The sequence below is a fragment of the Carlito syrichta genome, unplaced genomic scaffold (assembly GCF_000164805.1).
Source record: "Carlito syrichta isolate Samal-C Ts95f unplaced genomic scaffold, Tarsius_syrichta-2.0.1 Scaffold87619, whole genome shotgun sequence".
Taxonomy (NCBI): Eukaryota; Metazoa; Chordata; class Mammalia; order Primates; family Tarsiidae; genus Carlito; species Carlito syrichta.
In genome coordinates, this window is record NW_007031715.1 from 219,308 (window position 1) to 240,240 (window position 20,933).

The following is a 20,933-nucleotide window of genomic DNA, read 5'->3' on the forward strand; positions in this document are numbered from 1 at the left end:
AAAAAAAAAAAAAAAAAAAAGGAATATTGCTACAATAGTCCAGAAAAAAAGATTATTAATATTTAGACTAAAATAATATCACTAAAAATGGAGATGAATAAGTAGAATTAAATTAGGGACTCATTTTCTACTGTGAATGTACATTTTTGAAAAATTTTTAAATGAGTCAATTTAATAAGAATGTCTGTTTATACTAACATTTGTATGATATTGTGAATAATTCCCACTTTCATTTATTTTGGAATAACAAGACAAAAAAAATCACAAAAGTTAAAAAATAATAATGAAGAACTTATGTATTCATTTCAATAAAGTTCAAATTTATGACAATATATAGCGATATAAGATTAATCCTTTGGCATACATCATGTAAGTATCAGATATATCATACAGGGGGGACCCCAAAAACTGGAATTATCTTTCGTAGGACAAGGTTCCTTACAGTACATGATTTCTCACAAGGCAAGTGTTCTAGGAATCCATTGGCATCAATCAACAGCATTGTTGTGAAAGGGAGAGTTTGGCTTTAGTGCATTGTTTTTTTTTTTGGAGATTCTTTTAAAGTGTTTGCTCATTTCATGATGGGTGATTTACGAGCATACCAGCCCACACAGCACTGATTTTCAACAGTGCTTGACCAAAAATGGCATGACTCCATGCCCTACCTTCCCTATCCGCCTGATCTCGTCAAAAAGAAATGTTTTGCTGATGTGGAAGAGGTGAAAAAAAAAAAAAGGCAGAAACACTAAAAGCTATAAAAATTGATAAATTCAAAAACTTTTGATCAGTGGAAAAAGCATGTCAATAGGTGTATTGCATCCAACAGAGAGTACTTTGAAGGTGATTGAAGTTTAAACATGCAAGAATAAATACTCCATCTTTTATTTTTTGGAATCTCCCCTTTGTAAGTTCTACTACTTTGCACACCTATCACACTCAATAAAAAGAAAATATATTAAGATATACTGCAGACACTGTTCATTGCCATTTTAAAAGGGACTGCCATTGATCAATAAAACTTGGTTCTACTGTTTCTCCAGGTATTCAACTAACCTTATCAGCTAGAAAATAGATAAGCAGCACAATATCTTGAAAATAACAGTCCTTCAATATACGTAAACATTGAGTTGAATGCAAACCTCTTTCAAGTTACAATCAGTCTTCTGAAATAACAGAATATTCATTTAACATGTTTTCATTTGAGAATGCAAAGAAGCAATGTTTTCTTAAGAAGTGCATTTTGGTTTCCATTATCAATTTACTCTTGTATTTATCTTACTGACATTCTGGTTTGCTTTAAAAATTTTTTTTTCTCTCTTTCTCTTTTTCTTACAAAACAAGAGCAGTATTCCCCATCATCTGTCTGCTAACAATTGGATTTAATATGATTAGAATGGGAATTATTCTGTGAACTACAGTAATCAGCTACTTTCTCCCTCTGTTGATTTGATTCATTCCTTTTCTTCTACTTCCATTTTAATAATAATTTTATCATTTCACATTAATTTGCTTCCAATAAATTAAATTAAATGCATCAAAGGGCCTCAAAGCAAATTAGCTTTTTGCTACATCAGGTCTTAAAGATTTAAAATATGATTTTGTTTTTCAGTCTGCAGGTTATAAATATGCGTTACACACTGAGAAAAAACACTTTCAAATAAATTTTCCATTGCTTCCAAAAAATCTGAGAATTCCTTCTAGGCCAGAAGAAGTTTCATCATAAATCTATTATGTCTTTTAGACTCCAAGTCTTTGAGATAAGTATATTTTTAAAAATAACTTATTTTTAAAAATTTTAAAGAAACATTGCATGATAAAAATTTAATTTGCAGGATGAGAACTGGTTTATAGTTTTTTCTTTGTTTAGGTAAAAAAATTTCCAAGTAAAATATTTCTTTGGCTACTGCTTTCATTATTTATTTTCCTGATTATAACTATAAAGAGAAAAGTCATTTCCTTCTAAAGTTGAAAATAGCTCAGTTCTTTCCCATGGGGAACATAATTTTGTTTCTCCATCCCCCTATCTCCTTGAAACATTTAGAAATGTAAAGACATAGAGGTTGTTCCAAAGGATCACTTGAAAATAATGTATTTATGGCAAACTCTTCAGGTCCCCTCCCACTGTGGAAGCTTTTCTGTACTCTCAAAAAATTCCGCTTTAGAAAAAAGAAAAGAAAAGAAAGAAAACAATGTATTTAGAGCACAAATTCCAACTTTTAAATAGTACTAAGCATTGTATGTAAATTCCTACAGTGGTCTGCATGATGCCTATGAAGTGGAGGAATACAAAAGTATTTTATGAGGAAAGGTTTATCCAATTTGCCATATCAAGGTCCTGTTTTTCTGTGCAGTGTCAAAGTTCCAGGTCATGTGTGGAAAGAACAATAGCCAAATTCTAGGCTCTGGTAGGAAGGAGATTGTGGTAGATTGGGGGATGAGCTGGAAGGTTGGCAGTTGAGAAACATAAGGGCCAAAGTTGCACTTAAAAGTCTATAAGTTCATTATTTATTGAACTCCTTATGTCATTCTGCTATATAGCTGTGGCAAAGAAATATACAACTTTTTTTTTCTTTTTACATCTAAGTCTTTCTTAGGAGGAATACAGGTTAATAGAGCAAAACAAAACAAAACAAAACAAAAACTCTATTCAAAGGATTGGCAAAGAGATGATAAGAAAATGATAATTACTAACTACTGGAATCAGGAAAGGCAAAATGGCATTCAAGTCCTGAGTTTCCAATGCCAAGTTTTTTTTACCAAGTCCTTATTTTTTTCTTTTCTTTCTTTCTTTCCATTTTTTTTTTTTTTTGAAAGTAGGATTTATTAAGAAGACAGAAAAGCTCCCACAGCGGGAGGGGACCTGAAAGAGGTTGCCCTATTTTTTTCTTTTCATAGCCACCATGTTTGAACCACTTTCTCCCAACACTTGCTGCTTCCCCATGGTTTCTCTTTTTTATTGTTCATGAGGGAATAAAGCGGAATTCTATGTCTTTTTGTCTACATTTTGTCTCAAGATTCAACAATTTATGTTAGATAAGGTTTTTAATAGACCGTTACATGACAACCAAGAAAAGAAAAGAGAAAAACGTTTCAATATTATGCTATTAAGTTTTCAATTATTTGTCTTTTTTAGCATAATTACTCAGACAAGATTCTTGTAAAGATAATGATTGTTTTCTATTTCTTTTAATGTAGGTGTCAAGGACCAAGATAAGATTCCTTTTCTTCCTCCAGCTCTTCCTCCTTCCCCTCCTCCATCCCCCTTCCTCCTTCTCCTCTTTATTTATTTATTTATTTCTTTTTCTTTTTCTTTTTCTTTTGAAGATGTGGGGCACAACCTCCTTCTCTTTCTACAGAGCTCAGATTCTTTGAGCTTTTCTGTATCTCAGATTTTCTGACCATTTCTTCACAGACTGGGGTAAGGAAGAAAGCTTAATATAAAGTCCAAATTGGGCCCCTTTAGGATTGCTGCGAAATAATAAAGGGATTGAATTCCCCTCGCTCTGGAGGTAGCAACAGTGGCTGGGATTTGCCTGACTCTTGTCCTTCCTTTCTTCACTGGTACTACTGACACTACTCTTAGTCAGGCCTCTGATAAGACAGGGACAAATGTTAGAGTCCCCATCCTCCTGGGGCAGTCGATCCTGATCCAAAATCTCTTTGAAGAATACTTGCATATCATTTCTCTCCAGTGTGATTTTGGGTTTGCTTTTGGGTTTGTTCTGTGGCAAACTGGCATGGTTTCTATTTTATTTTTGTTCTGCTTCCTCATTCACCAGCACTGTTCCACCAGCAGACCTGTGTCTCAACCCTGCTTTCTGATGTATGGGAGTCCGTTCACGGATCAGCTCCTCCTGCGTGTGACTGTTGTGAACAGGTTGCATATCTTCATGTAACTGGTGAATCAAGACTCCACTGTGAAATCAGACACTGATCAGACAAGTCTGTCTAACATGAATAATAAGAATGGCATAAATTGGAAGCTATAATATTATTTATGCCTAGAAAATTCCAAGATTGTGTTCAAAAACAAAAGAACGTCCAGAAAAATATTTAGGAATGAATTAACATCCTCAGTTATAGTTTTAAAAATATACATATTTTGTTACTATATATATATATAGATATATAATATACTTTCATATAATATATAGTATTATACACTGTTATATATTTATATATAGTTTGTCATGTTACATATTTATATATTTATATCATGCAAATTACATGTATTTATTTCTGAACCCTCTGAAAAATTTAACATAAATTATTAAAATATGAGTTTCTTCTAATATAAATAAATGCATATGTGCATATGCACATGCAAATACAGAAGCAGGCATACACATATATTACACAATGCTCTGGTACTTAAGCACAAAAACCATAAAAATGTTTGAGCACCCTTCCTGAACATGTCAGTGAAGTACATTATGTTATTATCTGAAAGGAGGATTTCTATGGGCCTCACTGTGCCAGGCTTTTAAGCAGCTATGCTTTCACTTTTACAAGAATAGGTGAAGCTTACTTAACTATGGCAAGGCATTTGTAAATTGTGAAGGAAAGACTGTAAATCATTAATGTGAATTTAATGTTGGAAACCTTTTTACTTAAAGTTTTAACATGGCAATTCATCATCTGTAACAGTGACATATGTGACTTTTCCCATAGCTTAATATGAAATTTCAGATAGTATCTTCCGATAAAATATAGTTCAATGCGCTCACAAGAAAAAATTGCTGATTTTGTAAGTATAATACCAGCATTATTGAAGACACACAGATCTGGAAGTCCTGGTGACTTGTGTTCCCTCCCCCACCACATGCACTCATGTGTGCACATAAACAAATTAACACACATACACACACACACACACATTCACATACACACACACACACACACACACACACACGGTACATTACCTGAGACCTGACTCCACATATATGACTTAGTTCAAAGATACACAACTCTATGAATACATTAAAAGCCATTGAATTGTACATGTTCAATGTGTCAACAGTATGGTATGTCAATAAATGAATAAGTATATATCAATTAAGCTGTTTAAAAAAAGTTATGTAGTCATTATGTTCCTGAGCACCCCCTCAACCCTATTTCTAACAAGGCACATCCTCACCTCCTTAGCCAAAAAGTTTTCATTGTTTCATAACCACAGGTACATTCCCTGCCCTCACTTCCATAAAAAACAGAGAATCATGGGGGTAGAGACCCTTCTCCACTGCAACTATGGCCATGGGGTATGCAGACTTCTAAGACTGACACAGAATAAGAGATGAGAGTCAAAGATATTGTGTACATTCTACTACTTCTTCAATTTTAATTTCCCTCAACCTCAACACAATAATCCTGTTTATATCTACACTACCTACCACTAGTGGTGTATCTCTGTGACATTTCTGAATGGCAACCATAGCCATAATATTTCCCTATGATACACAGATTTATTCATTCATTTAGTAAATTATATATGTGGAGAGAAAACAATGAATAAGACAGATGCTCTTCCTCATCTTGGGAGCTTGCATTACCAGAATACACAATCACTGCGTACTTAGAGCACATACTTCCCTATTTTATGAATTGATTTTTAAAATTTCTTCCTTTTAAATAAGTTGTGATATACATTTCCTTTTCTCTTTAAAAAACAGTAAGTGTAGTTGTACTAACCTCAAAGCTCTCTTCAATTATAGATTATTTTATTTCCACTGCCATTCATATTTTATTCCATGATATCTTTTCTTGAATGTTCTCATTTACAAACTAGTTATGATTAAATTTTTTTTCTAACTCTTTCATAAAGCTTGAAGAGTTATTTTGTCTTCATGGTTACTGTGCCAAGTTTACAAATAATAAAAACAAAAGCACAAGATATTAGATTTAATATGCTCGCTATTAGGTATAAATTAATTTGTTCTAAATCTCTACTATCTTTACTATCTTTACTGTGATTCTTTCTGCAATGCCAAAAGTGTCAGGAGAAATGTATTTTTGCCCTCTCCTCGCAAACACCTGCATAAAACTCTTGAGTGGAAATCAAAGAGAGAACAATCTATTAAAATGTGATATGCGCCGGGCTCGGTGGCTCAGCCTGTAATCCTGCGCCTTGGGAGGCTGAGGTGAGTGGATTGCCTGAGCCCGATGGTTCGAGACTCGCCTGAGCAACTTGGCGAGACCTCATCTCTACAATAAATCAAAAAATTAGCCGGGCGTGGTAGCGCGCGCCTGTAGTTCCAGCTACTCGGAAGGCTGAGGCGGAAGGATCGCCAGAGCCCAGCAGGTGGAGGCTGCGGTGGCCGGAAGCGGCCACTGCACTCCAGTCTGGGTGACAGAGTGAGACTCCAATTCAAAAAAAAAAAAATGTGATATGCCCTGGGCCACTGTTGCACCAGCGCCTGCCTTTCGTTACCCCCACAGAACCACACATAGAAGAGCAGAAAGAGCTAGAGATTAAGTCCAAGAGAAATAATCAGATAAATGAAAAAATAAATAAGAAACCAAGAAATCCAAAGAGGAAAAAGAACTGAAACAGAATTAATTGCCCTGCTATTGGTTATGAAATATGGCCTGTATAACAATGAATATAAAATATGTCCCTCTTTTATAAATTATTATTAGAGACTTGCCTAAGTATTTTATCTACATTTTCTGGAAGAGGTCTACTTTCTTTCCTTTCAAATGCCAAACCGATGGAGGGCTGCCTTCACTTGATTTCTCATTCGGTCTTCAGCTATACACATTTTGAGCACTCCCTGCCTAATGTAGGCATTAATAGAGTAGCCCTATTAATAGATGTCGCCTTCCTCACAGTTGCTGAGCATTCTTTCTGCATTACCTCAAGCAGTTAGATTTGTTTCGTTGTTCTTTCTCCAAGCCTATCTATTATTTTCCTCTGCAGAAAATCAACATCAATTCATCCTTCAAACACTGGAGTTTAAAATTCTCTCAGTTAAGATGCTTTACATTAAAGAAGAGAGAAATCCACCAAACAAGAGCAAATTGCTGCAACTGCAGGGATACTGCCTCTTTTACAGGAAGTAATTCTAATAGATGCTATGGATAATCGTAGCCAAGAAAAAGCTGTATGACAAAATCTTCTTTTAATCAAATAGGAGTTCCTAAATAAACACAATTGTCCTTATTAAACTAATTTGTGAAATTTCCCTCCTCATGCACATTTAGCCACTCCACTTGAAGAACACAGTCTACACAATACAAGGAAAAAGAAGAATTGGCACATCTTTAATGAGGTATTAGGCTAATTTGCCAAAGATGGTCTTTTACCCTAAGGAGATCTTCAGATAATTGATCTCCAATGTGCACATTATCAAAAAACAGTGCAAATTAGAACCAGTCACCAAAGACATTCACTCTCTAAATGATTTCCTGACATTTCAGAACATTAGAGAAGAAACATATCTTTCCTTTGGGATTGACATCAGTGCTCGGTATAATTTTTTTGTAAACTCCAGATAGAAATATTTCAGAAAAGAAAATAACAAAACAAAGTCATAAATATAAAAGGTGGTTTATGTTTTTTGATGTAAAAGTGTTTTGGTAAGATATTTCATGAGAAGCTGAGACTTTTGCAGTCTTCCTGTTTTCTCTCCTGAGGATTTCCAGAATCAGGACAAGTAGGTAAAATACACAGGCAGGCTTCCTGGCATGAGACTTAAGGAGCACGAGAAAGGCTTCCTTATATTCTGAACCCGTCTTAAAAAAATGCACATCCTCCATGTTGACACCCCTTAAGCTACTAAGTCTTGGTTCGTGTTGGCTATTTCATAGCAGTTACTAGAATGAATCATACTGTCAGACTCCTTTCTTTCCTCTTCTGACAATACCTCTTTCTAGCTACTTTGTGGTCACAGACAAAGACTTAACATTTAAGTTCTTCAGTTTCCTCTTCTACTAAAATTGTGATGATAATATTATCTATATGTTTGACATGTTCTGAGTATTGTATGAGACAATGCCTATAAGAGTTGGCTATAGTATCTGGCACATAGAAAGTTCTCAGCAATTACTAACTGCTGTTATTATTGCTAGTGAATATTCAGACCAACTCCATTCCCTTGAGGATACACTGGGAAATTTGAGATCACAAGGCTCATATGCAGGTGATAATACTGACAGCTTCAGTAAACGGTTCATACAAAATAGTGATGAGGGGTATAAAAAGATATTTTACACTTAAGAAAGTGTTATTTAACTTTGCAAAGCAGAAGTTCTTTCCCCCCATAAAGTGGGAATAATAACAGAATCTACCTTAGATGACTTCTGTGGGTTGTCACAATATAATGCTTGTAAAACCGTTAGAATGCACAGGATGTGACACCCATGCAGTGGTTATCAGATATTTTCTTTATAACAGAGAATGATGTCATGTTCTGCTTTTTCCAGTAATGTTTCATACTTTTAAATAGTGGAGATGAGTACAGGACTTTTCACTAGTTTCAAATGAAAAACATGCTTTCTTCTCTATTTCTAAGCCTAGAATCATCTAAGAGGATAAATGTTGTACTTCTAAGTTCTTGGGTGGGTCTGTATCAGCAGATAAAGACTGAGAGAAAGCTGTGCATAACAGAGAATGTATAATTTTAAGTTTGGAAAAAATCAAGAAAGGGATCAAGAAATCTCCCAGGTTGGGAAAGGAACCTTCATAACTTTGTCAACACTGCAAAGTATAAACAATGGGACATGATCCAGAAGTGGGAAAGCAAAGGCCAATCATGGGAAAGTGAAGTTCTGGAATATATGTGGAGAGGTTTAAAGCTTCCCTAGGGCGTGGACTGTGGGTCTCAGGCAACCTTAGACCTGAAGGACTGTTGTGGTTTCTGCTGGCATAGAAACCACACAAAGATAGCAACTCAGACTGAGGCCTAAAACTTCTACCAGCCATTTTAAACTTATTGTTTGAGGATGGAGCTTTCTGGACATTTCCGTAAGCTGTAACAATTTCTGCCCATCTATACACAATCAAATCATGGAAAAAATGTAAATAAGAGTATAAAGAGCATTGGATTCACAAAGATCTTGGCTATAATACTGGTTCTGCCACTAACCAGTAGACAACATTGTCATTTGTTGTACAATCATGGACTTCAAGTTTTTCATTGGTAAAACAAAAGATACCCACTTTAATGATAAACACATTCTTATTAATAATATATCAATACTCTTAATTTTCTTCTCTGGAAAGGGTTGCATTAAAAAGTGAGAAGAAATATAATGTAGGAAGTAAACATATAATGGTTTAAAAAATATACATACAAAATAAATTGGCATATTAGCCTTTTAGTCTCAAATATATAACATGCATAGAAATGCTACCACATGAAATCAGGTGATTTATACCTGAAGTCTACATTCATGCATTGCCTAGTGACATTTTAGTCAACTATGGACCACATATACGATGGTAGTCTCATAAGAGTCTAATACCCTATTTTTACTGTACCTTTTCTATGCTTAGATATGTTTAGGTATACAAATATGTACCATTTGTTATAATTGCCTACAGTATTTCAGTAGAGTAACATGATGGACAGGCTTGTAGCCTAGGAGAAATAGGCCATACCATAGAGCCTAGGTACATATTATAGTAGGTTGAACTATCTAGGTTTGTGCAAGTACACTTTATGATATTTTTACAATGACAAAATCACTGAACAATGCATTTCTCAGAATGCATCCCCATCATTAAGCAGCACTTGGCTGTATTAAACATTTTGAAATATGTATTGTTGAATTCATAATGATCTGTATATATTTTGATAAACTTTCAAGTGAAATTTCAAATGATAATCACCCTAGCCTAAATAGAATTTATATATCAGAGCTGTCTTCACATTCCACCTGCTTTGTCCAACAAACTAGAGGTCATTTGTCAGAGGCTCAAGGCACTTAACACTGCAGGGATACAGGGATTTTTTCTAATGCTTAATAATTTAAGTCACTGTCAGCTCATCTTTTTGGATGTGACATCATTAGGGAATAGTGATAAACTCCCCTTTAGTTCAGTCAGTTTCTTTTAACCTTGATATGAGCTTATAGACGGGAATATGATGACATTCAATACAAGCAACCAATGGGTTGAATTTTCCACTAGAACTGATTTGGGTTATCATAGAACCTGCTCACAGCATGAGTTACTATAACAGGTATATACATGACTAAATGTAAGGTCATTATAGGTCCTTTTGTGATCACATGAGTTATGGGCAATAATTATGGGCAATATGTAAGAATGTTCTATAAAATAATGCAAACGGGTACGGGTACGATGTAAATAATGTAAATGTCAATATTTGCTTTTGTTCTTTTAAAAATCAAGAATAGAACATAGTTAAAGATTAAGCAGATATTTTAATACTTTCACATTTCTTAGTATTTTTCAATTTCAAATCCAATGTTTTTTCTAAACCAGTCTGAGTTACACTTGTGTGGGGTTTAGGAATCGCTTCTTTCTTGGTGTGGGTCAGAGGCCCTCTGCACATGGACATACAGTGTCTGTTCAACTTCAAAAAACAGTCCTGACTCGCAGAACATAGATATTAGAAAGAATCAAGTCCAAGAGTGTTTATTTTCCCATAGTGATTATGCTGCATATTCAAACAATATTGAGCAAGTCTAATACATCTGAGCTGCTTCCGAGAGAATGGTCATGAGATGTAGTAAGTCAGATAACCATTAAAGCAAATTAGTTAGCACCATAGAGCTTCCTGTTGAAAAAAAATATGATAAAATAAAAACCTAGTGCAAATAAAAGAAGAATGAAAAACAAAGCATACAATACAATGAACACGGTTACAAAGACTATTTTAGGAGAAATCTTGAAAATGTGTAAAAACACAAGCCCAAGACTCCCTTTGTTTAATGTTAGACTTTCAAGCAGTTTTAATGTATAATATGCCTTAAAATGTAAAGTTTAAAAACCAGTAAGCCTTTATGTTTCTGCAATTTCACCATTTTACAAGGTGCCCTGATTAATGTGTCAGGGAATCTATTGGTCATAATGACTTATGATGCTATAGCTAGAGTTTATGAAGCATTTCTTTCATCATTTAAAGTAAGCCACTCAGCAAAATTTCAATATTTGGTTTTCAGGAATAAACCACCATTTCTTCTGTGGTTTTTATTTAATTAAATTTGTTGTTGACATTATTGCCCAAATACTATGAATACCATAATATACTTCTGAAGTTCAGAGATGTGCAATTTATATGCGTGTGTCTAAAGACACTACAATAGTACATTTCTCTCTATGTATGCCTCTGGCAATGACTATAGGGTCAATTTCAGTTTTATGTTTGGAATACAGTAGAAAAGCAAGGTTATGAGAGGATTTTGAAATCACAGCTTAGACTTGGCAAAGAGAGTCTTAACATTTTCTATACAAACAAACGAAATGCCAAAGCAGAGTCTCAATGTCAGAGCTTTTGAAAGAAATCTCCTTTGGCTAAACCACAGTTAGCTGTGTGTGTTAAGACTATTTGACCTAGAAACCAAATGCTCTCTACAGATAATCAGTGAAGCTGAAGGAAATTAAAATGATTTTTAGTGGTTGACCTTCTTAGTTGCATGCTGGACAATTTTGAGAAGGTAATAATTATTATCTGAGCATAGATTGTAAAATAATGACCACTGTTAGTACAAAGTTGTCAAGGAATTTTTGATTTATTTAGTTATTTAAACACAGAATCATAGGAGATGAAACTACAAAAAAATATTGAAAATCATAGCCAATTTTGGCAATGTATGTATGTATCTGAATCTGTAGAGTAATGAAATAACCTTTAAAATTCCTTTTTCAAGTTAAAATATAATTTGCACATCATACAACTCACTCTTTTTAGTATACAGTTCCACAAGTTTTGACAAATGCAAATGTTGGGTTATGACCAGCACATTCAAGAAATAGGGCAGTCTTATTATCCCCCAAAATTCCTCTAGGCACCTGTGTAGTCAATTTCTCTTCTATTTCCATTTTCTAGACATCACAGATCTATGTCTCTATGTCTGTGCCTTCACAATCCATATTTTAACTACAGGGAAGATGTACAGACAGATGCACCTGTCTGTCGTACAAGATGTATGGAGAAAACAGTCTCATAAAATATTGCTTATCAATTATAATACAGTTTCCTAAATGTGAGCAGATAATCCTTACTACTGCTACTTTCATTTGCTACTGGAATAGCCCCCTCTTTTTTCCTGTCCTATTTCTTGATCCAGGGCTAGAGAAAGGCATTTGGGTGCTCTTGTCAGAGTAATTTGATACACCTCCAAACTGATACTCTAGATATTTATTTAACATTTTTTAGAGAAAAGGCCAACCACCTGGTAAAGGGCAAAGGCAGAAAAAGAGGACTCTAGAAGGAAGCACCCTTGTTTCCTGTATAATCCACCTGACAAAAAAAAAACACAGCAATTAACCAACAATTCTTGGAGTACACACACAAGATTTGCTGTGAGTTAAATAGACAAAAGTTTCTTATAGTTGATCCAGGAAACTTAACCAAGAAGTTGTCTTATTCTCTCTTAAGAAGTATTCTGATAAACACAATTTTCTTTTTTGCCTTACACTATCAGGGACGTGTTATGGTTTGGTATCCCAGTTGATTGCCTGTTTGACCCTTTCTTCACTCTACCATGTGCCATCTCCATATTTCACTTAAGAAGATCAACATACATCCATCACAATCCCCTGACACTTAGGAGTCTCCTTCTCTCCTAAGGAGAGCAACCTGGGGAGTTGATCATTTGTCTGGGAGAAGAGTGTCAGCCACTGCTGGTCACTATGGGACAAAGAAGTGGGAAGAGATTTGCTGTGTTTCATAGAGCCTGCATTCAATATTTGATTAAGTTTTCATATAGAAACAAACTTTAAATCATGGTCAGATTTTCATACTTTAATAGGGTAACACATTTAGGTATTTTTCATTTCGTTCCTCTTTCACTCATCTAATATTTACTGAGTGCCTGCTATATCTATGACCTTGTGTTTGTCTATGGATACTTTTTTTGCTCTCAACGAATCCCTATTAAATGAGGTTGTCAGCTTCCATAAACTGGTTTGATATTCTATCATTTTTTGTTAAGTATTTTCTTATGGAGTTCTAACAGTAACTTTACAAATAAACTTTGGTAATCTCAAATCATTTATCAGTTTGGAATTGCTTGCTTATTAGAAATGCACAACTGTCTTCTATTAATCATTGCTATGTCTCATTCTTATCAAATTGAAGTGCCATTGATTTAATTGCAGTGACTGACAGAAAAGCTGACTGCTATCATTGAGTTTTGGATTTAAGAAATTCTCTTTTCCCTTTGTCACAGATACATGCTACACAAGATTTAACAAAAGGAAATAAAACCCAAATATTAAACTCATTTTGTTTGCTTATTCTTTCCCCACAAATTAGAAAAGGAAACTTGTTATCAACCTTGCATGATTGGTTGGATTTGAATATTCAGTGTCTAAGGACTGGCATGTGATAAATCTCTCATTAAAATATTCATGAATAATCAGATTAAATGTCACATTTCCAAAGAAAGATCATCTGATCAGGGGTAAAATTAGTTAATTTCTTTATTTGTTTGTAGAGTACTATTAAAGTGGAAGCAATCAGGATGAAAAATCTCTCTATTGATATTTGAATTACATATAAATTATGTGTTGCCATGCACTCAGAATGGTGGAGGAAAATCAGAAAACATTATTTCCTCCATTTTTAAAGAAAAATGGATGTGATCTGTTTTCATTAATGTTCTTATCATTCTTTTTTCAACAATGTGCTACTTCTGTATTGATTGTCAGCACACTTCCAACTGAGGATTAAGCACAGGGAACTCTGATTTTCAATAAGATTCGAGAGTAAGCTACGCTAGATAATCAAGTATTTTGTTACAAAAGAATTACAATACTATAATCTTATAGTGAACAGCTTTCATTGAAAGTCTTTGTACAGAGTTCAGCAAATGTGTACCAATATGCACTAGAAAAGAACTGAAGTAAAAAGGTTGTGGCTAGATGGCATGAAGTTAGAGAAGAGATAAAAAAGGCATCTCACCCTCTTTGTCTGTAGCTAGCAGGGGCCAATTCACCGATTGGTCATAAGGCATTTTTGAGCCTAAGTCAATGGCTTTGGAGGCTGCCCACCAAAAGGAGACAAAGGAAAAAAATGGAAGAATTGTCCATCATTTCTTTTTCAGGCAACCTCAAAATTACACCTATTGACTCCCTACAACTTAGATGTAACTGTCTAATGCCCCATATTCATATCTGTTTTTAATCAATATTTTTATTTGTTTTTCATTTAAAGGTTATTAATTCAAAATTCACATGCTGTACGATAACAGCAACATTTGTACATGCAATTTATTGTGAAATTCTATGATGGCCTATCACACTAAAATCAAAGCCATATGGTATCCTACCCATTTACAGAACAAAGTCATTCACTGTAGGTTAATTTGTGATTTGGCAGAAATGCTATAGAATGAGAGCTCTTCTCAGATACAGAAATTTTTAGAAAATAAAAATGCATTAACCTTGTTAATTTTCACCCTCATTTCATTCAGTAAACAGTGGAACAAGGCCCTAGAACAAAAAGGTGATTGACTCCAAAACTTCTCACTTTAATTAGAGTTGTCAAAGTATTTGGTAGCCCATGAGTTTAGAAATGCACCTAGCCTTAAAAGCATAATCTATCAAGAAATACAAAAATATTTTCAGGATTGGATGCCTCCCACTGGGAAGGGAGTAGGGTCCACATTGTAAAACCAGAGGCAAATAACTTATTAGAAAGGAATAAAGGAAGAAAAGAGAGTTCCCTTTTATTTCAGAAAATTTGTTTTTATTTTGTGATGATTTTGATTTTGAAGAGATTTAATGCTCTCAATTTAACCATTCTTCCATCATTACTGTTATTATTATTATTATTATTTTGCTTACTACCTCTATAGTCTTTTAAGTGACAACATAATTTACTCAATTCACTCATTCCTAACTCATGGAAACAGTAAACCTTTGACTATAAAGCCAGAGTCTTCATGAATTCTAATATGGTTTTTAATGTTATAGAGTATGTTATAGATTATAATTTTATAATCTTTATGAATACCTGAATGTAATTTTATGATTCTTTAATTATACTTAAAATATTATATACCCTCTACAAATGTGGGTCAACATTTTTTGATAATCTTTGCAAACTTAGATCAAGAGACAAAAATTTTAAAAAGATTTTTGGATTATAAATTATTATTTTACATTATAGTTAAGACTGTATCTCTTTAATTTTGCCCAGAAAAATGTTAATTTTCAAATAATTAACTTAAAAATATTTATTGGATATTCACTGTACATTAAATCTCATTTGTTTGTATGTTAAAATCAGATATTTTGAACATATGACCTATATTACTTAGGTCTGAATAGATTTTAAATTTCCATATTTTTAAATCTTGTTAATATCAACTTATTTTAGATATTTTATATTTAAGACTAAAATATTCATTTTTCTGTACTATGTTTCTAATATATTTTTAACATCATATTTTCCTTAATGTAAAATAAGAAAATTGTCTTCACATGAAATGAAAATTCCAGTTTCTTTTTTATTTCAAACCCTAAAAAAATGCTAAAATATGCTTGGGAATAGGTTATTGGAATTTATCAATGAACCACTTGATCACTGAGAATCTCCTTTGGTTTTTTGCTTTAGCCAAACTCTTTTCTATTCAATCAACCAAACTCCCTCAATCCTTTTTTGTGGGGGAGGGGATGAGCTTGTTTCACTTTATTTTTTTGCATGAAAATTTGTGTTGTTGCCATGGATGGAGTCCTGAGTCCTCTGCACGGAGACTCTGGTGTGTGTCCTGGCAAGATAGTTGGTGATTTCTTGATAGGGAGACTTGGTGAATACAGTCTCTTTCCAGAGGTCAGGGCTCAAGTAACTATAGGTCTTAGAGAAGGCATCAAAGGTGGCCTTGGCGAAGTTGCTCAGGGTGGCAATGCAGCCCCTGGCCGAGGTGCAGCAGTCATTGATGCCAGTCATCATTAGCAGTTTTTTGGGCATGGCGCTGAGAGGATGCCAGTGCCCCTAGGAGCAGGGATAAGGCGCACCAGCACAGAGCTGCAGTGGCCGGTCAACTTGCAAAGGACGATCTAGGGCTTGCTGATCTTGTTCCCCCAGTAGTCTCTCCATACAGGGACGATAAACAGTTTTGCCAGGATAATGTCCCCTCAGATGGCAGTGGCTACTTCCTTGGAGCATGTAACACCCAGACCAACATGGCCATTGTAGTCCCCAGTGGCAACAAACACCTTGAGCCTGGTCCACTGGCCAGCGCAGGTCTGCTTTTGCACAGTCATTATCTTCAAAACCTCATCCTTCAGAGTTGCACCAAGGAAGAAGTCAGTAATCTCGGACTCATGATGGGCAAGAAGAAGAGACAGATCTCCCTCAGAGACTTGATCTTCATGTCCTTGACCAGGTGGCCCAACTTGGTGACTGGCATCCAGTCCGTGTCCTCGGCCTTGCCTCCGTGAGCTCCGCAGCCTCGCCCTCACCCGACACGACGCTGGCAGGGACCCCAGCCTGGAGGCCAGCGCAGAAACCTCTGCGAAAGCCACCGCGAATTCCCAATCCAGGGCTCTGGGACCCTCCCGCTGCCTCGGTCTCATCCATATTTGGTGGATTTTTTTTGAGAAACCCCCTCAATCTTTACTTGAAAAACTGAAGTACATAGAGGCATAGTTACACATTCCTCATCACTTCCGTGAGACCAAAGTCCAGTCTGTCTTGTGAGAATATTGTCACTAATAAAGTCTCTGACATAGTGGCCACATGATATTGTTTAAGTAAATGAAATTTAAAATCTTTTCTAAGATCTGTGAGCAGGCTCTAAGTAATCTCATATTAGTAAGATTTTGAAAATTTGTAGTTGATGGAACATGAACAAAAGAGAATATTGACTGATTTATTTGAATTTTTAGTTTAAAGATGTGGGGTACAATTCTGGGCTACATATACAAATGGTCATTGTACAGGTAAAGTTTGAGTATCACTTTGGTCCCCCTGTCACCTGATGTGAGATTAGGTGCACTTATTGATGAAGTGTACCTCCCCATTCCCTCCCTTGGTAGTTTCCCACTACTGCCAATCCCTTTCTTATAGTATTACGATAATTGCTCAGGATCTGCTTCTGAGTGAGAGTATGTGGTACTAGGTTCTTTGTTTCTATGATAGAGCACTGAGTATTACAGACTCTAAATCCATCTAAGTTGCTGTGAAGTTAATAATTTTGTCCTTTTTTTTGTGACTGCGTAATAGTCCATCATGTATATGTCCCACATTTTAAAAATCCAGTCTACTTTTGGTGGGCAGCACTGTTGGTTCTATGTTTTTGCTATTGTGAATAGTGCTGCAATACACATGTGTGTGCAGGTATCTTTTTCATAGAGTATTTGAGTTCCTTCAGGTATATTGTATGGGAGGTAGATTTTTAGATGTTTTAGAATCACCACAGTTTTCTACAGAAATTGTACTAGTTGACACTCCCACCAATATGTAGACGTGTTCCCCTTTCCCTGCCTCCTCTCCAGCATCTGTTGTTTTTTGAGTTACTGATGATGACCATCCTGAATGGAGTTAAGTGTGGTTATAATTTGCATGTCTTTGATGACTAGTGAGACTGAGCACTTTTTCATGTACCTGTTGGCTGCTCCAAGAAATCAAAGATGACACAAACAAATAGAAAAATATTCCATGCTCATGGATTGGAAGAATCAACATTGTTAAGATGACCATCCTACACAAGGCAATCTATAGATTTAATGCAATACTCAATAAATTACCAGCAGCATTCTTCTCCATCCTGAAAAAACAATACAGAAATTCATATGGAATTATAAACAACTATGAATAGCCAAAACAAACCTTAGAAAAAGAAACAAAGCAGAAGATATTCACATCCAGACTTTAGATTTTGTTTCAAGGCTACAATAATCAAAACAACTTGATATTGGTACAAGAACAGGCATATAGACCAATGGAAAAGGATAGAGATTCCAGAAGCAAAACCTCAATTTCTCAACCATTTTATTTTCAACAAAGCCTCCAATAACAACCACTGGAAGAGGAGAACCTATTCAGTAAATGGTGCTGGGAAAACTGGCTAACCACATGCAGAAGATTAAAACAAGACCCCTACCTACCATCATACACAAAAGTCAACTCTAAATGGGTCAAAGACCTAAATGTAAAACCTCAAACCATAAGAACCTTAGAAAATGCAGGAAACACCCTTAGGAAAACTGGAGCTGGCAAACAATTCCTGATCAAAACCCCAAGTCCCCATGTCATAAGAGATAAGATAGACAAGTGGGAGCTCATCAAACTGACAAACTTCTGCAAAGTCAAAGAAACCATCAACAGAGTGGGGAGACAGCCCACAGACTGGGAAAAAAATATCTGTCAACTGTATATCCGACAAAGGTCTAACATCTATAATCTACAAGGAACTCAGACATGCTGAAAAGAAAAAAAAAACAAACAGCCCTATTAAAAAGTGGGCAAAAGATGTGAATAGATACTTCTCAAAAGAAGGCATACAATTGACTGATTTATTTAAACTTGGAATTGGTTACATGAGTTTGTATGTGAATGAGAGACTCTTAAAAACTATCAGTTATATAGTTCACTGTAAAATAATTTGAGAATTGACTGGATCTTAAAAACTACAGACTCATTATGACCCAATAGTTCGCAACATGACCAAAATTTGATCTTTTGAGAACTCTCTTGCTTTTAAAAAGATTTTTGCAACCTAGAGATAACTAACAAGAATTTTGAAGAGATTAGAATGCTTCTTTTGTAAGAAGCAATTGAAGAACTTGGGATCATTTGGCCTAGTTAGTAAATGCATTTTAAAGAAAGCATTTGGTATTCACCACTTGCTCAAAGTCTCTCAGGAAGAAGAGGATGTAGCCTCACCTTGGAGCAGATCTAAAAACACTGGGGGAATTGCCAGAAGTTTATTTCAGCTCTGTGTAAAATGTACTCCCATAGTAGAAGATGTTCATGCATGAAATGGGTCCCCAATACACATGATTTTGGCAAAGTTTCTTTTTGAGAATATTTTAAATTATTTCAATGTGGTAGACTTATACTGATCACTTCAAATTGTTTTCAATACAATCTAAAATTATTATATTTGAGAACACAGTATTCTATTCATAGCGTGGTTAAATTTATTTTATAAAATATATTTTCAACTATCTATTATCTGTTGCTTCTTAAAATATGAAGAAGATTAATATAATACAATAATTATATCTCCCAAATGAGCCCATCATCATAGCATTCCCTATGTGAAATTGATTGCTGTTTCTGCATGAACCATTCTCAAAAACTAAGACACTGGTTTGCTCCTGTTGCTTTGCTTATATGCGGTGTGCAATAAGGTTTTGTGATTGTTCAAGTAATAAATAATTTGCAAAAAAATTGTTTTTATTTACTATTTCATAGTTCCAATAACTAGTAACAGTCTAATATATATATATTTGATGGTGATTATCATAACTAATGGAAATTTTAGATAATCAAGGGCAAAATTTCTTTTTTGGGAAATCATACGCCATTATAATCTTCGATATAAAATATCCCATTATTTCAAATGTTTTGCATACTAGCATACAACAAATAGTTGAAATAATACACCTAGAGAAACTTTCAGCTGCTCTCATCTACATTTTAAAATATATGCTATTTTTTGATAAACACAGTATTTTAAATGGATTTTAAGAAACCGCATTTCAAGAAGAGAAAAATGTTTTAGAAGTGTTTCTACTGAAAACTCTGAAGGAAGATGGCAGGGTAGTCATTCAGACTTTGTGAGTCCCTGTGTGTGTGACTATGTGGACAATTATACATGTGTTTCTGTGTATAAGTGGGACTATGAGAGAATGATTGAGTGGGGACTTGAGAGCAATTGACCAGGGGTCTCCTAGTGAAACCATTGGTGCCACAGCTGCTCTGCTTGGACCGTAGCACTTCCTGAAGCACAGAAGTTGAGCACCATCTTCTAAAATCAGCACAGCCTTTTCCCAGGAAGAACTGCTGGAGAAATTGCTGACTCCAACACCACAGCTCCGGGATGAATGCTGGCAGCAGGGCCGCGGAGGGAGTACAGCAAAAGAGCTTGAGGCAGAGTCTCAAGGAAACAGCAGAGAGAAGGCACCCTAAGCCTAGAGGGGCTCCAGAGTCTTGCCACCAGGTCCAGAGATCCAGAGACTGGGGAAACTACTGGAGAGGGAGCTATGGACCCCACTGGTGATAGAAGCTGGGAGAGAAACTGAGCAAACTCTCTAATGCCTGGGCAGAGAATTGCTCCAGGGCAGCCTCTGTGGAACAGCAGAACTGCATCTTAGGTCCTATCTCTGTGCTGCATTGAGGCTGCTTTTGTGACCTCAGAAAACATTGCCCCTAATGCAATGGTGGGTAATGGCAGATGCGGAACCCCATATGATCCACCCTCCATCCTGAGCCAGCTGCTGGGCGATAGACACAGACAGCCGGACGGCAGAACTTCCAGTGCCTAATTGACCTCCCCCCCTCCCCCCCCCCCCCCCCCCCCGCGTTTCCCAGCAAGGAGTGAAAGAGATTGGGAGGGCTGGGCAGAGACAGCAGGCCCCATTCCCCTGCTGTGAACTGGATGCCCAGGGAGCTGTGACAAAGCTAGGAGAGGAAGAAGGAAGGAAAAGAGATTCTGAGAGATACTGTGTCAAGTTATTTCAGCCCCTTTCCCTCACATGGACATGTGATGGCTGACAATTGCAGGCTGCAGGGGATGAAGATTATAACATATAAAGTTCCAACAGCTAATAGGGAAACTGCAGCAACAGC

At 35.6% G+C, this 20,933-nt stretch overlaps 1 protein-coding gene across 1 annotated transcript in view; it reads right to left on the reverse strand.

The window, feature by feature from the left end:
• The window catches only part of LOC103260016 (contactin-associated protein-like 2), a gene marked incomplete at its 3' end in the record, with an annotated part of 759,158 nt that overhangs the window by 209,807 nt on the left and 528,418 nt on the right, over positions 1-20,933 (reverse strand). The gene's annotated exons all lie outside the window — the stretch shown is intronic.